The sequence below is a fragment of the Alexandromys fortis genome, unplaced genomic scaffold, assembly GCF_014885135.2.
Source record: "Alexandromys fortis isolate MF-2015 unplaced genomic scaffold, M_Fortis_MF-2015_v1.1 scaffold_25, whole genome shotgun sequence".
Taxonomy (NCBI): Eukaryota; Metazoa; Chordata; class Mammalia; order Rodentia; family Cricetidae; genus Alexandromys; species Alexandromys fortis.
In genome coordinates this window covers 220,054-241,936 of record NW_026067904.1, presented here as the reverse complement: position 1 = coordinate 241,936, position 21,883 = coordinate 220,054, and the positions used below count along the sequence as shown (strand labels likewise).

General features: G+C 56.7%; 1 protein-coding gene across 4 annotated transcripts in view; it reads left to right on the top strand.

Moving 5' to 3' along the window:
* The first annotated feature begins 818 nt into the window (after window positions 1-818).
* The window catches only part of Cxxc5 (CXXC finger protein 5), a 30,904-nt gene continuing 9,839 nt past the window's right edge, over window positions 819-21,883 (top strand). Inside the window, exon 1 of one of the 4 annotated variants that reach the window (XM_050134930.1) lies at window positions 819-1,016. The gene's annotated coding sequence lies outside the window, so the exon portion shown is untranslated. Of the gene's footprint in view, window positions 1,268-1,303; window positions 1,432-4,489; window positions 4,625-21,883 lie in introns of those variants that run through there. The other 3 variants (XM_050134927.1, XM_050134928.1, XM_050134929.1) reach the window with 3 other exon arrangements.

Sequence of the window (21,883 nt, the reverse complement as noted above, 5' to 3'; positions counted from 1 at the left end):
ATGGAATCGGTGCAGAGACACGGGGGCTCAAATCAGCTGTTCCCACAAGGTACCTATTCTATTACACAGGGCTGCGATTTAGCTCTCTTAGCTGCTCATCTGACCGTTGCTTTGTTTTAAGTACTATTTCAGATTCTCAGTTCATAGGCCACCAGGACTCTAGTTGGGCTGGAGCCTGCCTCCTAAAAAAAAAAAAAAAAAAAAGCCAAACATCCTTTCTCTGATCAGTTTCTTTATCTGTGAAATGGGAACAGGACTCTTGCTCCTTTCTTCCGGTGGAATTAGTATCTACTGCGTGCAGGAAAAGTGGTTTTGGGAGGGGTGCGGTCTTTGAACTGAGAGTCGGTGGACCGACAAGCACCTGAGCTGGAGGGTGGGCAGCCAAACCCTCCCTCTCAATTCCTGTAGCTTGCCGCCCCAGAGAAGAGCTGAACAAGGGACAGAAGGTCGGTGGATTTTCCCCAGAAGGTGCGTCTCCATGTCCAGGCATCTCTTACAAAGGGGGTGGGGGAATATTTATTTTATTTATTTGTAAAGTTGCACGGAAAAAAGGTGAAACAGGGCACGCGGGGGAGCTGAGCCAGGGCGGACCTCGCCAGGACGTTGGAATCGGGAGGCGCAGGGGCTGCGGCTCCAGCTTCACAGCCTGCGGCGTCCAAGTGGCCAAAGCTGCTCTGGGAGGGAGGCCGCGGGAGGAGGGAGGGAATCCGAGGTGGAGGGGGGTGTGTGAGGGAGCCGCTAGTCCGGTCCGGGTTTTGCCGGCAGCCCCCGGGCAGCGTTCGGAGCTTCTGCCCGGGCGGGCGCGCGGCGCGGCGGCAGAGGCGGCGGAGCCTGAGCTGGGATGTAGAGGCGGCGGCGAGAGCAGGCGTCCGAGCAGAGCCAGAAGAGGAGAGCCTCGCCCCCGACAGCCCGGCCCCGCGTCCCAGCCTGTGCCTAGCCATGCGCGTCGCCTGCTGAGTCCGGGCGCCGCACGCCAAGTCCTCCGCCCGCCGCGCCGCGAGGCGCTGCGCTCCGGGGTGATTAGTTGCTTTTTGTTGTTTTTTAATTTGGGCCGCGGGGAGGGGGAGGAGGGGCAGGTGCTGCAGGCTCCCCCCCTCCCCGCCTCGGGCCAGCCGCGGCGACGCGACTCCGGCTCTGGCCCCGGGCGCGGCGGGCGACTGGAGCGGAGCGCACCGCGGCGGTGCCCAGAGCGGAGCGCCGCTCCCCGCCCCGCCCCTCCCCCTCGGCCTCGCGGCGACCGTGGCGGCTCGGACGACTCGCAGAGCCGGTAGGTGTCGGGCCACGGCCCTCCCTCGGCCCCCCCGGGAGGCCAGCCCCCTCCCCTTCCCCGCCTCCCTCCCTCTCCTCCCCCGGGGCTCCGTGCGCGGCCGGGGCCGGAGTTCGCTCCAAGTCCGCGGAAAGTTTGGTGACGCGGGTTCCCCCGAAGTTCAGGTGCGGAGAGCCAGGGATGGGGAAGGAGGGGTCGGTGTTTGGGAGGGGCGGGGGACGCCCGCAGCCTGAGCCGCGGGCCCTGGGAGACCTAGCTCCGGTGATCGCTCGGTGGCCGCTGCTATATCCAAGCCTTCCCAAGCCGCAGTATGCTCGGTCGCAGATCACTGAGTTCAGACAAAAAGAGGGGTTTTAGGGTCGAGGACGGCGGGCTGGGAACGGAGGAGCGAGGCTGGAGCTCTCTCTGCGGGGGACGCTTCCTTCCCAATCACTGGTGCTCGCGGGCGCCTGGGGGTCCTCACCTCGCAGTGCAGGGCGGGTGCTGCGCCTGCGGGGGCGGCTGCTTGCAGATCTGCGGCGCGCACTCCCCGCATCAGACCCCGCTCGCTACCCTGTGTTTGTGGGCGACCGTAACTGCCCCGAGCGCCACGGACCACGCGTGGCCGTGCCTTCGACTTGGAAGAGGCGGCAGCCACTTCTGTGTTTCTCCTCGGCTCCTCGCCCCCGCTGCCTGCAGGGTGCCTGGCGGGCTGATCAAGTTTGACCTTTTTTTTCCCGTCAAAGTATATTACCCCCACCTCCGCTGGCCAGGCGGCCTCTCTTCTGTCCTCTACGGCCTTGGGGAGTCTCGGACTGCCTCTCCGCGTGTGCCCAGCTGCGTGCAAAGCCGGGGACGCAGAATGGGGGGGGGGGGTGTTCCTCAGCTGCAAGGCTGCAGGGGGCGGGCATCCCAGGCTCCTGCCACGCTGCTTTGGCCCCGAATTTACCCCCGAAGTCCCGCCCGAGCCCCCTCCCTTTCGCATCCCTGGAGCCGGGGGCTGAGCCGCCGCGAGAGGAATGTGTTAATTTTCTGACTGGGGGGAAGTTGTCCTCGCCCGGAATGGGCTGTTTTCCGGCGGGGAGCGCGGGGTGCGCCTGGCTTTGTTTATATATAGGTCCGACCAAAAGTGAGGGACCCCGATTTTTAAGTAGGGGACCTGTCACAAGAGCTAGTGTGCAACGGAAGGAAGCAAGAAAAATTTCCTTTTTTTTTCTCCTGAGGGAATCGTAAGGGGTGCGCAGAGTTGGGTTAGTGCCACGGGTTACAAGGAGGTACCATTAGATTTGGGGGGTTCTGTAATGACTCATCTTGAAAGACTTGATCCCCCTAGTCTCCTGAGAAAGGGGGCAATGAAGGTTTGGCAGCCGCACCCTACTTTGCTCCCCGGGACCCTGGGTGGTCTGAGAGTTGGGTCCTCCAGTTGGGGGTGCCCAAAACGAGATGCAGATTAGGCCCTTGATCCCCACCTTTCCCTGTGCCCCCGCGCAGTTTGCAGCCCTTGGCTTTGTAGTGTGCGGAGCCCTCCCTTGCCCGGCGGGTTTGCCCAGGAAGCGCTGGGGAAGGGGGCGTGTGATCGCTGGCCCTCGCCCCCGCCCCCGCCGGAGCCGCCCCAGGGCCGCCGGCAAACAGAGTCCCTTTCAAGTTTTCCGCTGGGGCCGCCTGGCGGGGGCTGCGAGCGCGGTCGCTGCGGACTTGTTTGGAGCGCGGTTTGAACGCCCCGGCGCCACCTCAACTGCCCCCGCCCTCGGGCTTCGGGGTGTACGGTCCTAGTGTTGGGAAGCATTTAAATGAGATGGTTAGGGGTCGCCTGGGGGGCCTACGCTTGGCCTGACCCTCTACCGAAAGACTCCTCTGTCCTGGCTTTAGCTGGAAAGCCTTCCCATTCCCTTTTTGAGAGCAGTGCGAGGAGGCTGTCCGCGGCTACTTTGCCTGTAACTGCATGGTGTTGATTTAGCAGTTCCTTAGATGAGAGTCAAGCTGGAGCTTGTTGGGGGGGGGGGGGTAGTGGCTCGCTTTGCAGCTGTCACCTCCCCACTCAGAACGGAAATTGTCCTTCTCCTCAGGGAGGAGGGAGGGGGTGACAGTTTGATTTTTGCCCCGGAGAGGGGTGGGAACAGCTGAGGGAGGTTGGCCTCTGGATTCCCAGGCAGCCCGGATGGCTCTGTAGCCCCCCCCAATCCTGGCTGGAGCTGTGTTCTCTAGGGGAAGCCCCTAGCCAAGCTTGAGTCTCCCCCTTTCCCAAGGTGGTACAGAGGGCCCTCTGCGGCTAGGCCCTTGGCTGGCTGGCTTGTTAGTGCCTTATTTATGTGTCTGTTTGGGCCCGTTTTCCCAGCTCAGCAGGTGACCCTGGCCTGGGCCTCCTATCTCCCCTGTTGACTTACCGGAGGGCCAATGGCCTCCCCATTATCACGTGAGGCCTGGAATGTCCACCCGGCTGGGCTGAGCTGGGCTGCATGGGGGAAGGGAAGGGGAGGGTTCTGAATCCAGGGCTCAAACCCCTCGCGTGATATGTGCCCCGGGCTCCCATGGTGACCCCTCAGTTTTGCTGTTTCTTTTCTGATACCCGTTTGGCAAGTACAAAATTGGGGCCCATAGGAATGTGGGGCATGATCGTCTCTGTAGATGAAGTACCCCGTCTTTTTAAGGTCCCCACCTAGTTACTCATGAGAGCATGCAATGAGACGGAAGACGCCCCCAGGAGGAGTGAGAGAGCTTTGGACTGAGCTAAAGCCAATTGATTTCTAAGGGTGTATGGTGAAGTAGAGAACCGGAGGGATACAGGTGGGACAGACCTGGTCCTGCTCTTAGAATTCTGCAGCGTTTGCTTTCACTGGTCCTGGACGGGGCTGGTTTACCTGCTGTCATTACATGTGATTCGTTTGTTCATTCTCTGACGGGGAATAGAAGTTGCTGGTCACTTTGCCATTCTGGGGGTACATATTCTGCCTCTGTGGTCTAGAGGTGCAGCCGGGTGGAGGCTCTACCTTCCTGCTACCCTTACCCATGCCGCTTGATCTCATCCTGGGGCTGTGTGTGTGTGTGTGTGTGTGTGCGTGCGCGCGCGCTTTACGAAGTGTCCTTGCCGCTTAAGTGTATTAATAGTTAAACTCTCACTCATAGCTGGAACTCACCAGACCACAAAAAGCCTCCCCCGTTACTCACGCACTGCTGCCCAACAAGAATATCCCACTAAAGTTTTTTTTTTTCTGCATTCTGGAACTTCCCCCTTACTCTGTCGGCCTCCTCCGTGCTGAGCCCACCTTCCCAGTCTGGCAGTGAGAAAGGACTGCCCCTTTAGAGACCCAGAGGCAGTGTCAGCTGACAACGATGGGGTTGTGTGGCCCAGTGTCGATCTCCCGTGTGAGAACCTGGATGGTAGGTATGTCTATATCTTTGATCTGCGTGCAGAATGTATCTATCTGAGAATGTGGAAGTCTAAGATGGGTTATTTTGTGAATGGTTATGTGTATCTGCATTGTACGAGTACATACATACACCTCATGCGCTTAAGTCTGAAATGGCATGTCTGAATGTTGGCCGTTTCCCCTACATACTACGTGCGTGTGTGTGTTGGCACACGTTTCCTTGTGTGTGCATGTGTATATTCTTTATGTTTCAAGTACTTGGAATTTTGTAGGGTTTCGTGTTTGTATGTGTTTGTTTTGAGACAGGGTCTGACCTGGAACTTACTATGTAAACCAGGTTAGCCTTGAACTCAGATCTGTCTGCCTCTGCTTCTGCCTCCCTAGTTCTAGGATTAAGGGTGTGCCCTACCACTCCTGGCTTCTGGTGTGTGTCTGTTTTATATGGGTTTATAAATCCAGATGTGTTCACGCCTTTAGTGGTGTGACTATTGAAGCGGTAGGCATATTTGAGCTGGGGGGGGGCAGTAGTTAGTGGCTGGTGTCTGTGTCTTCTTTTTTCTTTCTATATCTCTGCCATTCTGACTTTCTGAGTTCCTCCCTCCCTGCTTGTGAAGCTTAAAACCTTTTCTGCTCAGTTGTGCCCCTCCCCCTCCCCAGCAGTAACTGGGCAGCCTCCCGGTCGGCCTGCCTGCTGGGAGTTTTGGAAGCCGTGGAGGGAGACAGGCTGGGGCCGGGGTGACAGCGCATATCCACGGCGATGGCAGCCTGTGATTATAAGAATAAAAGGATTTTAAGGTCATGGGTGTTTTTTTATGCTTCTCCCCTTTGCTGGAGCCGGTGGCAGCAGAGGTCTTTGGCTGTGTGTCTGCAGGTTAGAGTGTGTCCCTATGCAGGTAAACAGCAGTGTGTGTGTGACTTACCTGGGATCACAATCACGTGTGCGCACGCATGAGCAGAGCCTGTGAGAGTGCCTGCCTGTCCGCCTTGACCTCTCATGAGAGACCGTGGGTTTGTGCTGGATTCTCCAGGGTGTGTGTGTGTCCCTGTTAAACTTCCTGCATCCCTCAGAGCTGGAACTTGGACAGTCTTCTAAGGAAGAGTGGGCTAGCCTCAAGCCTTGCTCACCTGTTTTCCCCTCGCCTAGTTGAATATTGCTTCGAGAGTAGCTGGACCCAGTTACCTGGACAAGGCTACATCTTGGGGTGTCAGTGCCCCTGGCCCTGCTCCAGCCTCTGTAATTGCATTCTGCTGCCTAATCCCCCGCCAGCTCAATTAGATTGCAAATTCTTCTTCATTTCCTGCCTCTTGATGCTGGCCTCCCTCTGGGCTTGCAGGGATTGGGGGGTGGTGGGCAATCCCAACTTCCCTTCTACTAGCTCTAGGGACTCTGGGAGGGTGATTAGTTCCTGGTACAGTGACCCTAGAGCTAAAGTCAGGACCCTGGAGACCAGCAAGACAGGGTTCCACCAGCCCTTTTGAACCAACTCTACTATCCCTCTGTCCAGAAATAGGTTGTCTTTTAGCGGGTACTACAAGGCTCTGTGCAAAATAGGCGGGTCCCTTTAGCCAGGCTCGTAGGCCATACCTTGACCATGGCCTCCGTAAGCTGCGCTCAGCTCCTGCCCGTCGCAGTTACTGCTCACCTAGCACAGAAGTTACCATTTAGTCTGTGTTTTTTCTTTTTCCAGACAGCATCTTGATCTTGGCTATACAGTTCAGGCCAACCTCAGACTTGCGGAGCCCCTGCTTCCTCTGCTTTTCCACATACTGGGACGTACGTTCCCGCGCTTCTAGCCATAGCCTTGTTTTTTTCTTTCCTGATAACTGTTCCCGGCCATAATGCTTTGGGGGGCTCATGGGACCACCAAGGCCTTCTACTGGATCCCCAGTACCATCCTTGGACTCCACCCAGACGAGTACACATGAATGGCGGGACTACAGAGAGATCCTTAGACCTGCCTGTGAGTCCTGGCCACCGTGGCTGGCTGTGTGACAATTTCTGCTAACCTGTTTTCTTACCTCTGAGGTAGGACAGTAAGTGGCTACCTCACTGAGACCAGTTTTAGATTGAATACAAGGACTCGGCATGAGGGAGGACCTCAGACAGTCAGCAGTCAACAGAAGTTGGGTTTTTATCTTTGTTTTTTTGTTGTGTTTTTTTTGTGGGTTTTGTTGTTGTTTTTGAGACAGGGTTTCTCTGTGGCTTTGGAGCCTGTTCTGGAACTCAACTCTGTAAACCAGGTTGACCTTGAACTCACAGAGATTTTCCCCCTGCCTCTGCCTCCTGAGTGCTGGGATTGAAGGAATGTGCCACCGCTGCCTGGCTGAAATTGGCTCTTTGGTTGGGTTGGGTTTTGTTTTTTTATTTTTGAGACTGGGTCTCTCTATATAGCTTTGGCTGTCCTGGAATTCACCATATAGACCAGGCTGGCCTTGAAGTCACAGAAATCCACCTGCCTTTTCTGGGATTAAAGACGCGTAATGCCGCGTCAGATTTGGTTTAGAAGTTGTCTTTTACAGCATCAAGAACTATTCGTAGTGAATGGGCGGGGGCATAGGGATCTCTATTTTTTTTTTTTTTTTTTTGTATTCTTATAGGGATCTCTTAATACCCAGGGATGTCTCACCCTGGCTGCATCATGTTCCCCGTCTGCAAAGTGGACCGAGGGGATTGGTGTACAGGACTCAGGATGCTGAGCCCCAGCAGGTTGCCACGTTATTTTATTTTTTCCTTTCTTTCCTCACATGAAGGCTGGCATGGGTAGAACAACATGGACATAGAGGGCAAGGGACTGGCCAAGGTCGTGAGGCTGGTAGTGGGGCCAGGGAATGGCCTGCTGGTTGCTGCATGGTGACTTGCTTGGTCCCCCCCCCCCCCCCGTGCCCCTCAGGGAAGAGGTGTCTACCCCTCTTCCCCCAGGAGGCACCATGGCAGCCACTGTGTTGACAGGCCTCCTGGCTTTCTTATGGGGTGGCTAGCAGCTCAGGAAGGCTGGCCATACCCAACTCAGCCCCAGGGGGGAGTGAACTGCAGAGGGCTCTCTCCTGTCATTAACCCCCATGGTCCCTCCCACCCTCTGCATGTCCTCTGTTGGACAGGCTGTGACAGAGGCGGGGGCTGCTTTCAGCCTCAGGCTCCCCTATCTCTTACTGGCTAGTCTTCTGAATTCTCTGACCTCTGTCACTCACTGGCCTGGGCTCTTTAATATTTCATGGCCCTTCAAGTCGACCCTTGCCCCAGCCCACAGGGCCCCCATTGTCTGCAGCCCAAACATCTCTGTCACTGAGTTATTGACCCAGCCGCTGCCCCTACCTTCTCTGGCTGTGACCACTGCGACTACCCGTCTTTCCTTCTGCACCTCTACAGGTGACACCTACACCCACCCCCTTCCCGTCTGATGTCTCAGGACATCTCTGGCCGTCTCATCTGCTTTTTCTCCATTTTCCCTTTTGTTGGTCCCCCTTCCCAGTGGAACAGAAACCGTGGCAACTGGTCTGCCTGCCTGTCCTTGCGCCCTCCGCCCCTTTCTGCCCCCTCCTCTGGCTGGCTGGCTGGCTGGCGTGAGAGCTGGTTTTATTTATTTTTCTGTTTGTTTGGGAAGAGGGCAGTGGCAGCCCTGGGCCTGGCTGCAGTGATCTGCTTAGAACCGCGGGCAGGCCGCCGTGCTGGCCTCCCAGGAATGCGACTGGGACGCCGTATTTATTCCTCTCCAGCTGCTGTGTTCAGCAGGGCAGAGCCAGGCCTGCCCAGTGGCCCCTGGGGAGCCTTGGACTCACTCTGTCCTGTCTGGCAGACCCCATGTGGCTTTTGGGGGGGATCAATCCCTCCCTTGCCTCTGACCTCTCCTGACCTTCTCAGGCTCTCTTGGTCTGCCATGCTGGAATGAGCCTACAGTGAGGGTACTGGAGGCCTAGTACTCAGCAGCCACTCTATCTCCCACCCAGGAGCCTAACGTAGGCCCGTACTGGGCCTAGTCCCTGTCCTTGCCGTAGTTCCTCGGCTTAGATCATGGGCAGGAGTGAGGAGGTGCCGAGCCAGAGTGGTCGGATCCCTCACGGCGCTCACACACTCAGGTGTGTGCACACGCAGACGTGTGTGGTGAGACTTGCTTAGTCACAAGCACGTGCTAGGTTGTACTTCCGGTCCTCGGCTCCCTCATTCATCAGTTGCTTGCAAGGTTTCTGAGCCTGCCAGGCTTGCAAGTGGGATGTGGTGGTGACTCGCTTCCGTACCCCAGTACCCCCAGTGCCTGGCACCATGTGAGTGTTCAGAGGGTGTAGGTATCGTCACGTGATTAATAAAAACCCAGAGACAGAAACTGGGGTTCAACCTGAAGGTCAGAAAAGCAAAACAGCCACTGGCTCTTCTTACCTCTACCTCCGTTGGAAACAGCGATCCTGCCTTCAGGAATCCCAGGATGAGACTGGGTCAGGCTCTGCCCCAGTGGATGTGAGAATGACGACCCACCCTGAGCCCCACTGCGCGGTGCATCTTTTCTGGCCCTTTTCTACTTTCTGAGGAAAGTGAGTTCGTGACAGGCTGTGAGGACCCTAAGGACAGCTAGAGTCGTCAGTGTGTGGTGGTTTTCTGCCCTTTCCACTCTGCCTAATGTTTACCAAACATAGGTCTGGGTTTCTCTCACCCCACCGCCCCTCCCCCAACCCCATCATCCCGGCGTGGGGGGGGGGACGGACGACGGACACGGGACTGTTGGGTAAATGAATGAATGAGCCGGCGGTGTGAGTGAACTTTCTCAGAGTACACTGCGATGTGGGGGTAGATAGACTGGTGTGTAGACCCCTACTGGCTCTGTTAAGCATAGTGGTATGTGAGGTGCTGAGCGGCCGCAGACCAGGGACCTGCTGGGCAGAACCAGTGGGCAAGTCCTATCTTCTTCTTGGACCTCACTGTTTCTATCTGTCAGCTGGCTCCAACTTGGAGTCTTTTTTGGCTGTCTACCAGCTGGCCTCGACTGCGGCCAGCCCCGGGAGGTGAAGGGACTGTGGTGGGAAGCAGGAACCAGTGGGTGGCGAAGACAGGAAGATAAAGCCAGGAGCTTGGCTTGGAACCTGAGAAGCAGAGAGGCCAGTGTTGACCTGATGTGGACTGGGCCCTCCTTTGGAGGAGGGAGCCCAGGGGCGCGCGCGCGCGCACACACACACACACACACACACACACACACACACACACACCAGCCACCAACTCTTGCTCCCCCACAAGCTCATTTCCTGACATCTGTGTTGTTAGTGGCCCTGTGTGCCAGGAGGTGGCCTGTCCCCTTGGGGCTAGACTGGTTCCTCCCCCAGCCCATAGTATACCCCAGCTTTATGTCATTTCCTGTTGACCCTGATAGAAGAAACTCAGTCTCCTCTCCAAAAGCTAGGTAGGAGATTGGTTAACTGGCCCAGCATAGGAGATGGAGGTGGGCTGGATATGGCCCCTCCCAAGGGCTGCCAGATCCTGGCAGTCTAGAATTTTTAGTGATAGGAGTCTAGAATCATAGGCTGCTTGCAACGAAAGGATGTTTTAAGTTGGGATTTATGTCGTGTTGGGATTCTAGAATCACCAAGGAGTGGGTTTTGCTGCAGGAAGGAAGCAGAACGGCCGTGCTTCAATCTCTTGTTTGATGACAGAGAACACGGGTGTGGGGCTGAGGGCTTTCCTGAGGTCACAGAGCCTGGAGACCTCAAGTGACATGAGCCTATTCCTGAGACTGAAAGTCCAGATCCGCATGTAGCGTGTGGGCTTCGGGCCCAGTCAGGCAGCAAGGGGCCGTGGCTGGCCTGCAGGCACAGGAGGGGTCCTCCCTGTGGCAGCCTGCCGCCTGCTGCCCACGCTTCCCGAGGCACCAGCGTGAGGAGGAAATGCAGGCTGTTGCTTCCAGTGACAGCAGGCAGGGCCGGGCGGCTTCCCAGCTCCCCCTCTGACTCATGACTGCCTGCAGCTCCCCTCCCCTGGGGTCCTCAGCAACTCCATCTGTGCAATGGGGAGAGGAGACTGTGTCCCACAGTATGGTTCACAGCAACAACGGGCACTGTTAGGTGGCAGCGTGGTCCAGAAGGCCTTCCAGCACTGAGAGGATTTCTTGGGAGTTTACTCTGGGCTCCCCAGCAGCCTGGGGAAGAGGTGACTGGGTTCCCGAGCAGAAAATGTAGGCGCTCCCGCTCTCTCTCTCTCGCTCTCGCTCTCTCTCTCTCTGTTTTGTTTTTCGAGACAGGGTTTCTTTGTAGCTTTGGAGCCTGTCCTGGAACTAGCTCTTGCAGACCAGGCTGGCCTCAAACTCACAGAGACCCACCTGCCTCTGCCTCCCTAGTGCTGGGATTAAAGGCATGTTCCCTCCCCCCACTCCTGAATATCTTTCAGGATGAGATTGGATGGTAAACATGTCCCTCCCGCTAGGTGGAAGGAGCCCCTCCTGACAGGTATGTCCATCTGTAAAATGGAGCACATGTTATCCCACAAGGGCCAAGTCAGCATCTCCACTGGATATGTGTTGGGTGCTGGGGACTCTTCAGTCAAGTGGCACATATCCCAGGGAGAAGGGGACCCTTGGCAGCAGAAATGGCAGGGAGGGGGTTGACTGGGTCACAGCGAGAGTAGAGGGAGCTTGGCAGCTAGGCTGTGGCTAGAGGAAAATCCCAGCTGCCCTCCCAGGAAGACCTGGGGAGCTGGATGGGAGGCAGTAGGGGGCAGACTTGGCCTCCCTCTGGCCCCCCTCAGGTCTACATGGAGTCATCCCAGCCTGGCAGCTGGGTGGGTGTGCCTCTCACTGCAGGAGAGCTGGAACGCACTCTTCCATGCTCTGAAGGGGGGCTATGACTGCCAAGAGGGGTTGGGCCCTCATCCAGATTTCAAAGCTTCTGATGCCCTCAGCTCTGTCCTGAGCTACTACCTGGGGTGGAGGTGGGGGGCTGGCAGGTGCTCTTTCGTTGGCCCAGGAGAATGGGAAACCCCTGGAAGGGCCTTCTGGGATGTTGGGGAGGCAGTAGGGATGTAGGCAGTTGCCACCCAAACAGACTGGCTTGCTTGAAGTAGCCTCCCTTGTCTCCCATGGCCAAGGCCGGGGACTGGGGTTAGTGTTGTGAGAATTGACACTGGTCTCTCCTGCCCTTTCTTTTCCCCAACTGTCCACCAGACTGTAGGCTCTGGTCTCTTCCCATCCCTGGCTATGTCTGCAGAACCCCCTGGGAAGATGGGGAGGAGGCACAGCGGGCTCAGAACAGCGGGCGCCTGCTCAGCCAAGTATTTTGCAGGAGCTGTCAGAGACAGACAGGCACGTGGGGAATTCAGTGCATGTGGGGCTGGGGGAAGCAGCGGGTGGGCAGAGGGGAGCTGTGGCTGCCTCCCGGCCTGCTGAACCCTGTGGCGATGACTGACCCCCCCACCCCAATACCAGAGCAGTGTGGGTTTGGTGATGTGCTGATCCTATCCAGGGTCCAAGCTGGGAAAGGCTCTCCAGCTGAAGTTAAGATCCAGACAGGAATTTGGGTTGTGCCCGACTGTCGCCTCCAGGAAATAGCGCTCTCTCTCTCTCTCTCTCTCTCTCTCTCTCTCTCTCTCTCTCACACACACACACACACACACACACACACACACACACACACACACAGCCTGGCACAACTTGTCTCCTCGCCAGAGTCCGGTTGGGTAGATTGGAAGAGATTGGTATTGCCCAGTCTGAGCAAGGAAAAGGCAGATTGGGGGGAGTAGTCTTTAGAAGCTTAAAGTTTATATTATGGGGAAGGAACCTCTCAGGCTTTGTAACCACTGTGCTAAGACCCCAACTTAGTTGCTTTTGTGAAATCTCCTCAATAAATCCTGCAAGGCAGTACGGAGCCCAGAGCTGAGTAAATACTTGATTTTTTTTTTCACAACTAAGACCCAGAGAAGCATTCACTGGCCCAAGGTGACTGCCTTCCTGTCCATCCTTCCCTCTGTCCCCATGGGGGTGGAGCCAATGAGAAGAGGTGAGCTTTGGGGTTTGCTGGGGTGGGGTGGGACTAAATTTAGTCATCGCTGCGTAGCCTCTGGGAGCAGCTGTTAGTGCAGAGACAGAGGCCTGAAGCTGCATTTAGTCTGGACAGAAATATCCTATCACCCACCCACCCACGGCTTGGGCAGCCAGGCTGTGGGCTTTTTCCCTGAGGGCAGCTTGCCTGGGCCTGGCGACCCGGCAGGGCAGGCAAGATGACCCGATAGGCTTTTCCCAGATCAGGTTTCTATGAAACAGGAACCGCAGCCGGAGACTGGACCGTGGGGGCCAGGGCAGCCAAAGCCTGGGGGGCCAAGACCGCCTCTCGGGCCTCCCTCTCCTGCTCCTCTGCTGATGCAGCCCTCCCCTTCTCAGAGGCCTGGGGAAGCAGCAGGTTATTTATCAAGCCAGCCTCCCCGCCGCGCGCCTGCCCGCGCCTCCTCCCCACTCTTGTGCTGGCGGCCATGAGCCCAGCAGAGCAGGGTGAGCTGGGCGGGCGGGTGGCGAGATTAGCTCAGGAGACGTGAGTCACCCCATCCCTAGCAGCAGGCAGACACACATTCGGTGCAGCCACACACACAACACAGCCAGGGACACGGTGTGTACAGCTTCAGCACAACTAATGCCGCTTGCCTCAGCATGACCCACAGCCACACATGCTCCAGACTCAGTTACATATGTGTGGGGACCTCAGTAACACCCAGTCCTGGTCGGTTCTGGTGCACATGCGTGCTGTCCAGGCTCAGGCAGTGGTCTGTAGACCTGGCTCACACCTTTATGAGGCTGCAGGGCTAGACCAAGACCACCAGCAGCAGTGCCTGTTCCGTACACTTGCACACACACAAGACTCTGCTCATCCCTGTTGAGGCTTACACATGAGGCCTTTAATCCCAGCACTTGGGAGGCAGAGGCTGGCAGATCTCTGTGAGTTCAAGGCCAGCCTGGTCTACAAGAGCTAGTTCCAGGACAGGCTCCCAAGCTTCAGAGAAACCCTGTCTCGGGGCGGGGGTGGGGGTGGGGAAGACCTCCCCTAGGCCTAGGTCCTGTTGTCTTCCCAGTCTGTGAGGTAGGAGTGAAGGAGTGCTCTCTCCATCATTAGGCTGCTGTGGTCCTATTCGGGGGTCCAGTTACCCTCATCATAGAGAACTGCAGCTCAAGCCGAGGATACCAGGAGAGGTAGGCAAGGAAAAGAGGCAAAACAGCTGGGAGGAGGAAAGGCTGGAGAAGGAGTGCTGTGGAAAACCCATTTTTCCAGGAGCACTGAGTGGCCAGCTCTCTCCCCATTCACAGTGGGGTCTGTGAGAGATGGGAGCATCCCAGGAGCTGGTGGAGGAAGGACACCTCCTGGCACAGTGAGCTGTGTCCAGAGAGTCTGTCCTTCTGCTATCCTGGCATTCACTTTACTCTGTCCCCTGGGTTCCCAAGACTCTTCACACGGTGCTCCCCCTGCTAGCACCCCGAGGCTTGGGATTTAGCCACACCTCTTAGTCCGCATGGCGCTGGGCTGACAAGAGGGCCTGGGCTGTGAGGTTGGCAGTGTGCCTGCAGTGGTGTCTAAGCCTTAGCTCCGTTGGGGCCAGGGCTTGCCGTCCCTCCCACATAGAACTAGAGACAACCATTTTCCATACAAGAAGTGAGAGAATTGAGCTCGGGTGGACGTGGCCTAGTAATCACGAGGGGCACCGACACCGCTGTCCAGCACGTCTACAAATCATTTGGGGTGCAGCAGGCTTCCACCTCCCGGTCTCCTCTATATTGGATGGTCTATATAAGCCTGAGAAGAAACAGCAGCAGTGATCACCTAGAGAACTGGATTTCTCCCTAACCTGGAAGCTTGGATTTTGGCTAATATGTGCGGTGTCATGTCCCAGCTTTCTTTGTTTTTTGTTGAGACCTTGGCTGGTCTTGAACTCAAGTATGTAGACCAGGCTGTCCCCAAATTCACAGAGATCTGCCTACTTCTGCCTCCCAAGACCCGGGATTAAAGGTGTGCACCACCACCACCACCACACCTAGCCTGCCAAGTTTCCTGGCTTCATCTTTGTCATCTATAACACAAACCAAGTCCCATCTGTGTATTAAAGCTTTAGTGACGCGAGAGCTAAGGTCGCGAGCACAGCTCATGCCTGGCTCCATTGAGCCATGCTGGGGCCAGTGAGCCCGTCTGCTCCTCCAAAAGCCAGCACTTTTCGGGGGGTTGCACTCCTCAAGAAACATCCTTGGACACAGGCCCTGTCTGGAGCTCTCCTCAGATGAAGGCAGCTGAGTGGCTGGAGGCGGGGACGTGAGGGTTGGGTTCAGAGCAGGAGAACCTGAGGCTGCAGTCCCACAACTCCTGATATAGAAGTGCCAGCGTAGGGTGGGCATGGAAAGGGTGACCATAAGTGTAGGTGGGCTTTCCCTGTGGTCAGAAGAGGCATGGGCCCAGCCAGCTGGTACTGCCCTCCTAGTAACTTCCAGACTCAACCACATGCTTATCTAGCTCTTGGGGTTTGCAGGTAGAGGACAGGAACTGCTGGGGTGGGAGGAGCAGAAGATAGATATGAGGGAATTGGCAGCTCAGAGGAAATCTAGGACCTTGGTCATCCAAAACCCATGGCCTGAGCAAGTGATAGCCGCAAAAATAACAAGGTGGCTCCATATCGGGACTTCAGGTATGTGGTCTGCAAGCCCCAGGGCGTTGGGCCTGTGATTTGCTGTATTCCAGACCAGGGTTTGAGCTCAGCAAGCCTCAGCCGCTTATCTGGGATCTCTCAGACTAGATCTAAACAGAACAGGGTCAGGAATCCTGACTCTGAAGCCCAGCCTGCACTTGTGCCTTCAAGAGGAGGTATCCTTCTCCGCCTCAGAATCACAGGCATCGAGTAATGCTTGCTGGTGATCCTTTGGACCTAAGTAGAGTGTGCACCCCCACAGGGTGTCCCTGCTGACAGGTTCTGAGAAATTTCAGCACTACACTTGAACCACCTAGGCACTTGCTGGGGGTCCTTTTCTTTTCTCTGGGAAACTCAGAGAGTGGTCGCCCAGGTCCTTTAAGCAAACATTTCCTTTTGTGTATACAGGGGCAGTCATGAAAACACGACCCTGTTTCCCATCCTCTGGTTGGTTTACCGCTTAACCAAACAGTGCCCCAGACTCCACGTGACCATTGGGGGCTTCCTAAAGCTCCCCTAAGTTAGGTTGACCTGGTCCCCACCTCAGTTTCCAGAGCTGCTGCTGTCCTCATGTTGTCAAAGAGACCTGGGGCAGCAGAGTGGACTCTGGCATCGGCCAACCAATATTTATAAAAACCTTCACCTTTGCTGCCCAAGCTTGGGTGGCCTCGGCCAGTCACTGCCCTTGTCAGAGCCTCAGTATCCCTACCTGTGAAGTGGGAGAGCCCTTGTCTTTGGGCCCCTGTGAAGCTGAACAAGATGGTGTGAACAGAGTACCTTGCTAGACTCTCATAGTTGGTGGTAACTCAGCTCCCTCCCCCAGCCCTGGTTTCTGTCCCTCCAGCCTTGATCTTGAGGATTCTGGGAAGGGTATGGTGCCAGTCTGCTGGCTCAGCCGGCTTGGCCACTGACCTTCAGAGCGCCCAGGCTGTCAAGGCTGCCTGACTGCCTGTCGGTTGGGTGGCGGGGAGCGCCAGCCAGCTCCTTCCTTGCCTGACGCCACCCGCCCCTGCTCCCACTCTCCTCTCTCCCTCTCTGCGCCTGTGTGTGAGCTAATTAATCTCAGCCCCTTTGGGAAATTAGACCGCAGCCGCCTTCTCAGCCTCATGGAGCCTGTGCTGCTACTGGGCCAAGACCTGCTATGTTTGGGGCACTGAGGTGGAGGTGGGGGTGGTAGCAGCAGCAGGATGAACTCAGCAGGACACGGGTCTCTGAGAACCCTTCACTTTTGGTGAGGGTCTCTGGCCTTAGTTCCTCCCTTCTCAAAACAGTTTTTGTGAGGACAGCAGGCAAACTCACTGTTACAATGAAACCAAAGCCTGTGTCCTTTTCAACCTGGCTCCAGGTTGTCATGGCCATCCTTACCCTGGGTTCTACCTCAGCGTGGGGTCATTCCCTTCCTTTCCCAGCTAGGAGGCTGATGGAGACAGATGTAATTATGGAATTTTGCTTGGGAAATTAATTTGAAAAAGTTAATTAATTGGTGGTTCCGGAGGTGGCAAGCTCCACGCCCGGCTGGCCTTGCTTACGTCAGTGCTGACCCACTGGAGACATGCAGCTTGCTGGGCAAGCTGGGTAAAGGGACCCCAGTGACCCCACTAGACAGCCCTGTGACAGGTAGGTGGACAGGAGCAAAGGGCACTTGTGTCCTGGCCCATGGTGGGTCCCTGGGCTGCTGAGGGTGACTCTGTCCTAAGGACTCCCGCTTGTCTGTGCAGTAGTGGCCTTTGTCTGCTTCCATGGGACACCGATCTCAGTTCCACGAGTGTCCACTTCCTCCGAGAGTGGCATGGTTGTACCATCTAGCAACCCAGATTGTTAAGCTAGAACTCCAGCAAGATAGAGCAGAGACTAGCCTAGTCTTGTCCCAAGGAATGAACACCTCAGCACCTGTCCTGGGTGAGTGGGTGAGTAGTACGCGGAACAAAGTCACCTCCCCTCCCGCAGCCTGTCACCCCAATGCCATTTTACTTTCTGCTGCTGTTCCCATCTACTTGTCAAAGGACACAGCTGGAATGAGCCAGGCGGCCAGCAGCCCTGTGCGCGCCATAATAGAAATCTCCCTACATCTTCAGGTCTCCTGTCAGGCCACTGACCACATGCTTCGGTTGGACTGAGTTCTAGTTTCTGAGGATTTGTGGGGCCTCTTTGCCTGGAAAAGAGAATGATCAGGGATGGGACATGTGAGAAATTGAGGATACTCCTTGCCCTGCCCCTATTACCGGAGTGTACCCCCGAACTGTATAATCTTGGGCGAGCCCCTTGTTCTCCCTAAGCTTTACTTCCCTCATCTGGTTGCATATTCTGAAAGCTGTGGAAGGGTCTGGACAGGTGTAATCAGCCGGAAGTGTTTTCTCTTCCTCCTGGAGGCAGGCTAAGTGGTGGAGCAGGGAGTCCTCCAGGGCTCTGCTGCGCACACACGAACGCGCACGCACCTGGTATACATGGTGCAAGAGGAGATGGTGTCTGTGAGCTGGCAGGGGTCCCAGACCGAGCAACTAGGCCACAGTCCTGAACCTGGGAGGTGGTTAGCCTGGTGTGTACTCCTTCATTTCTAGAATTTCTAGGGGCCTGCAGTGACTTTAGTGTTGAGAGATGGCTCGGTAATTAGGGGCATTCCTCTCTCTTCCAGAAGACCTGGGTTCAATTCTCAGGGCCCATATCAGCTAACAACCACCTGTAACTCCAGGCCCAAGGGATCCAAACCCTCTGGCCTCCAAGGGTGCACGTGCGCCTGCACACACACTCCAAATCTTTAAAAACATGCTGGGCATAGTGCTTTCGTCCCAGCACTTGGGAGGCAGAGGCAGGCAGGTCTCTTGGGTTTGAGATCAGCCTGGCCGCACAGTGAGCTCTGAGATGTTGTGAGACCCATCTCGGGAGAAAGAAAAACATTTCTAAGCCGTGTATTCAGTAGCCATTTTCATCTCCTGTCAGTCTGGTGTGATTTGTAGTTCTATGTTTCTTAGAGTTCTGATCCCAGGCTTGGGTTAAATGGGCCACATCCCTTCCCTGAGCATCCTGCGGGCTAGCCAGAGGGAAAAAGGTCCCCACTTGCTCCAAGACCTGCTACCACCCGCCGTGTTAGCCTATGGGATCTGTGCAGAAGTTCTGTATAAACTGTTAAATGTCACCGTATCCCCAGGGGACTGGGAGCTCCCAAAGGGTGGTGTCCATAGCATCTTCCGGTATCCTAGGACCCAGCACTCCGTAGACACTTCGGGCTTCTCTGTTCCTATTTTATGTGTGTGCCAAAGCCCCGCGAGAACAAGGTCACTTGAGCCCTGAGAGCTTGGGAATGAGGGGTTCTAATCTTGCTGGGCTTCAGTTTGAAAGCAGGGATCTTCAGTACTTCTTCACCCTCTGGTGTTGGGGCAGGGGGTGGTTAAAGAGCCCCTGGCTGTTGCCAGTTAAAGCGATCTTACATGTCCATGGCTATTACCATTGATGCTGTTAGGTTGTTATCTTGACGTTATTCATGCTTCCTGGGCCCCAGCAGCTGCTGTGCCTATGCCTGGACTTAGAGCCGGGTCCACAGAAGAGACGTTGCAGCTCCTAATTAGTGCTCCAAAGAGAGGGCCTGGGTATTTAATTTTTGCTGCAGGATCCCACCCGCCAAATGCTTCTTCCCCAGTCCTTCTCCACTGTACAGGGTTTAGACTTCTTTCCCGGTCTCAGGTAGAGGGCCTGGCCCCAGGCGAAAGCCTCCCCAAATTTCCCCTGCCACTCCCTCCGCCTCCCAGACCTCTGGGGCCATGAATCATTTATGAGGCAAAAATGAAACCAATTAAGGACAAACTTTGAAAGCCTCTAATTGCCGCGCCTGGTGGCATGGAGGAGTGAGGGGCGGCAGTTCTGCTCGCTGTGGAATCTCCTTGGCCCCAGCCTTGCCTTTCCAGGCCGTCTCCGGGCGCCACCACCTCCTGGCCGCTCACGGACGTGCCTGCGCTGCTCTGGGCAGCCGCCTGGCGCCCGCCCCGTCCTCCCAGGCCGACTAATTAGGCCCGGCTCCCTCCTGCGCTGCCCGCTCCAGGCCCGAGGTGATGGCGGCTCAGCCTGCCCTTCTGGGGCATGTGCCCCAAAGCTGGCCGCCTTTCCCAGGCTGAATGGCTGCCCGCCTGGCTTAACCCAAGCAAGCCCAGGGTGCACTGTGTTGTGGAGCCTGGGGTCCACACTGCAAACCAGAGGGGCTGGGAAGAAATTGATGAAGGGCAAGCTGGGGACAGGAGAGTGGCTGGCAGTTGAGCTTGTGGGGTATTGCGTTGGTGAGTAGGGCTACCCAGTGCCTGTCAACACTGCCAGGACTGACAGCAGTGACCCTGTACAAGATCTTGGGTTTGGGGAAGCAGGCAGGTGGAGGGTCAGAGTCTGGATCCAGCAGGACCTGCCTCCCTGCAGTGAACCAGAAGTGCCAGTCTTAAGTCCTGCTAGCTGTGCTGGGGGCCATGCAGGCCCTGGGCACTCAGGCACACTGTTTGCTGAAACAGAATTTCCGTGCTTGTGTTTTTCCATAATTATATTAGCAGGTGGGATTTTTCCTCGGGGAAGCACTTTGAGGGGGAGCGCTGTGGCTGTGTCCCCGCCTGCTCCAAGCGTGAGCTCACACTCAGCTCAGCCCGCCTGCCTGCCGTAATGATTTTTTAATTATGCAGCCAGTGCTCGGAATTGCTAATCCACCTCTAGCCCAGCGTCCCCTGCTGCAGCTTACACCCCAGCCCCTTGCTGCCAACCCCCGAAGGGCAGTGCCCAGCTCTATACCCATCACTGCATGCTGAGGGACACACCGGCTCCAGTGGGGGAAGAGTACCCAGAAAGAGGCATGGGGTGCCTTTCCCCCCCTCTGCAAGAGACGGGCTTGGGGATGCCGCTCTCTTTGTCTCCCACCCCAGCCCTGGTCCCAACCTTGCTTGTGTTGGCCAGGACAGCTGTGTCTCTGGAAAAGGGTAGGGTGTGATCAGTACCCATCCCTCCTGTCTTGTGTGACCCCAAGGACATACGCGTCCAAGCACTGTCTTTGTCCCTGTCACACCTACGAGTCATCCTCTGCTTCACGTCCACACACACTCAGACACACACACAGCTAAGCTGCAGCAGTGACACGTTCCGTGCTGCTCACACTCAGCCACACCTGAGGGCTAGGGTCTCCCCCAGTCACCCAAGGCTCTCTCCTTTCTGCCCGTGGTTGGCCTGTAAGAGCCTCGATCGACCCTGGCCTGGGGGAGTTGGGGGGCAGACTACAGCACAGTGGCCGCGGGTGGCTGCGGCTCCTCTCCAGGCGCCCAGCTGTGGCATCTGTCAAGGTCAGATAGCAACTCCGGAACCAGCCAGCTTGGCCCCACGGCCCCTCTCGCCTCATTATTTTTGTGTTCCGGGGTTGCAACGACACCTCCCTCCTTCCCTCCCCCCCCCTCAGTCTCCTGCCTCTTGCCTTCCTCCCCCACGCCTCTGCAGGGAGGGCCTGCGGTCTCCGGGCTTTTGTTTTCCAGTTTTTACCAAGCTCAGGCCAGGCAGGCGGGCAGGTGGCTAGAAGCTGACCAGAGCTGTTGGACCTTGAACGGCAGACAGGTGCCTCCCTCATGGCTGAGCGTTTCGGCCAAAACAGTGAATTAGTTTCTCAGAGGGACAAACTGAACCTGGGTGCCACCCAGCCCCCACCCACCCCAGGCACACCTGTGGGTAGCTTCCTGTTTCCATAGGGGCCCTAGCAGCCGGCACCAGTTCCCATCTGCACCAGCCTGGCACGCTTAGGCCCCGCCAAGGCTCACAGCACACACACTGCCCTCTCAGCAGCTAAGACAGACCTGAAGACCCTGCAGACAGGCAGCCACCATAGTTAATACTCTACTTGCACACAACGCTGGTGGCTGTGTGTTCGGAGGTGTGGAACACTCACCCCGCCGCCTTGCGCACTAGGAGCTTAGGGTCCAGGTACCCCCACCTTTGTTGGTGTATAACCATGTGCACAGTAGCGCTCCAGTTCACAAGGGTTGGCCCTTGGATTTCATCTGCGCCTGGGCACACCCACAGCCCTCCAGACACAGGCTCACAGCATAAATGTCTGACATGCTTCCCCTGGTGACACATAGCCCCCTCCTCAGGATACACACTCTGTGTCACACTCCCTTCCTCCCAGGTTTCTTAATTATCTACCCAAGGGGCTTTGGTCCCCTGAAACGTTAGGAAGAGGCCTCTGCTCGGTGTGTCCTGTATGTCCAGAGCTGGGAAAGGGTGGTTTGGCAGATGCACTGCCCCACCCTCCTGGCCCGAGAGCACCCTGGTGCAGTAGGGTGGGGGGCTTCCAGCAGGACAGGTGGGGAATATGCCCACTTAGGTGCCGGCCTCTAGTTTAGGGTCTGTAAATATGGGGGTCTGGGGGTGTGAGTGGGATGTGGGCCTGGTCCAGATCCCCTAGAGTCTATGGGGCAGCCACAGCCATCCATCCGCTCACTTCCTCCTCCAGCTGTGAACTGCTGTGGTTGTCCCTGGGAGGGGGAGAAGCTGGAGGCTTAGCGGTTGCTGGACACCCCCCACCACCCCCCAGGAAACTCAAAACCCTGGGCCAGCCGGGTGCGGGTTGGGGCCGGCACAAAGAAGGCCTCTGTGCAGCCTGACTGGGCTGCCCACAGGATTCTGGGGGAGGCA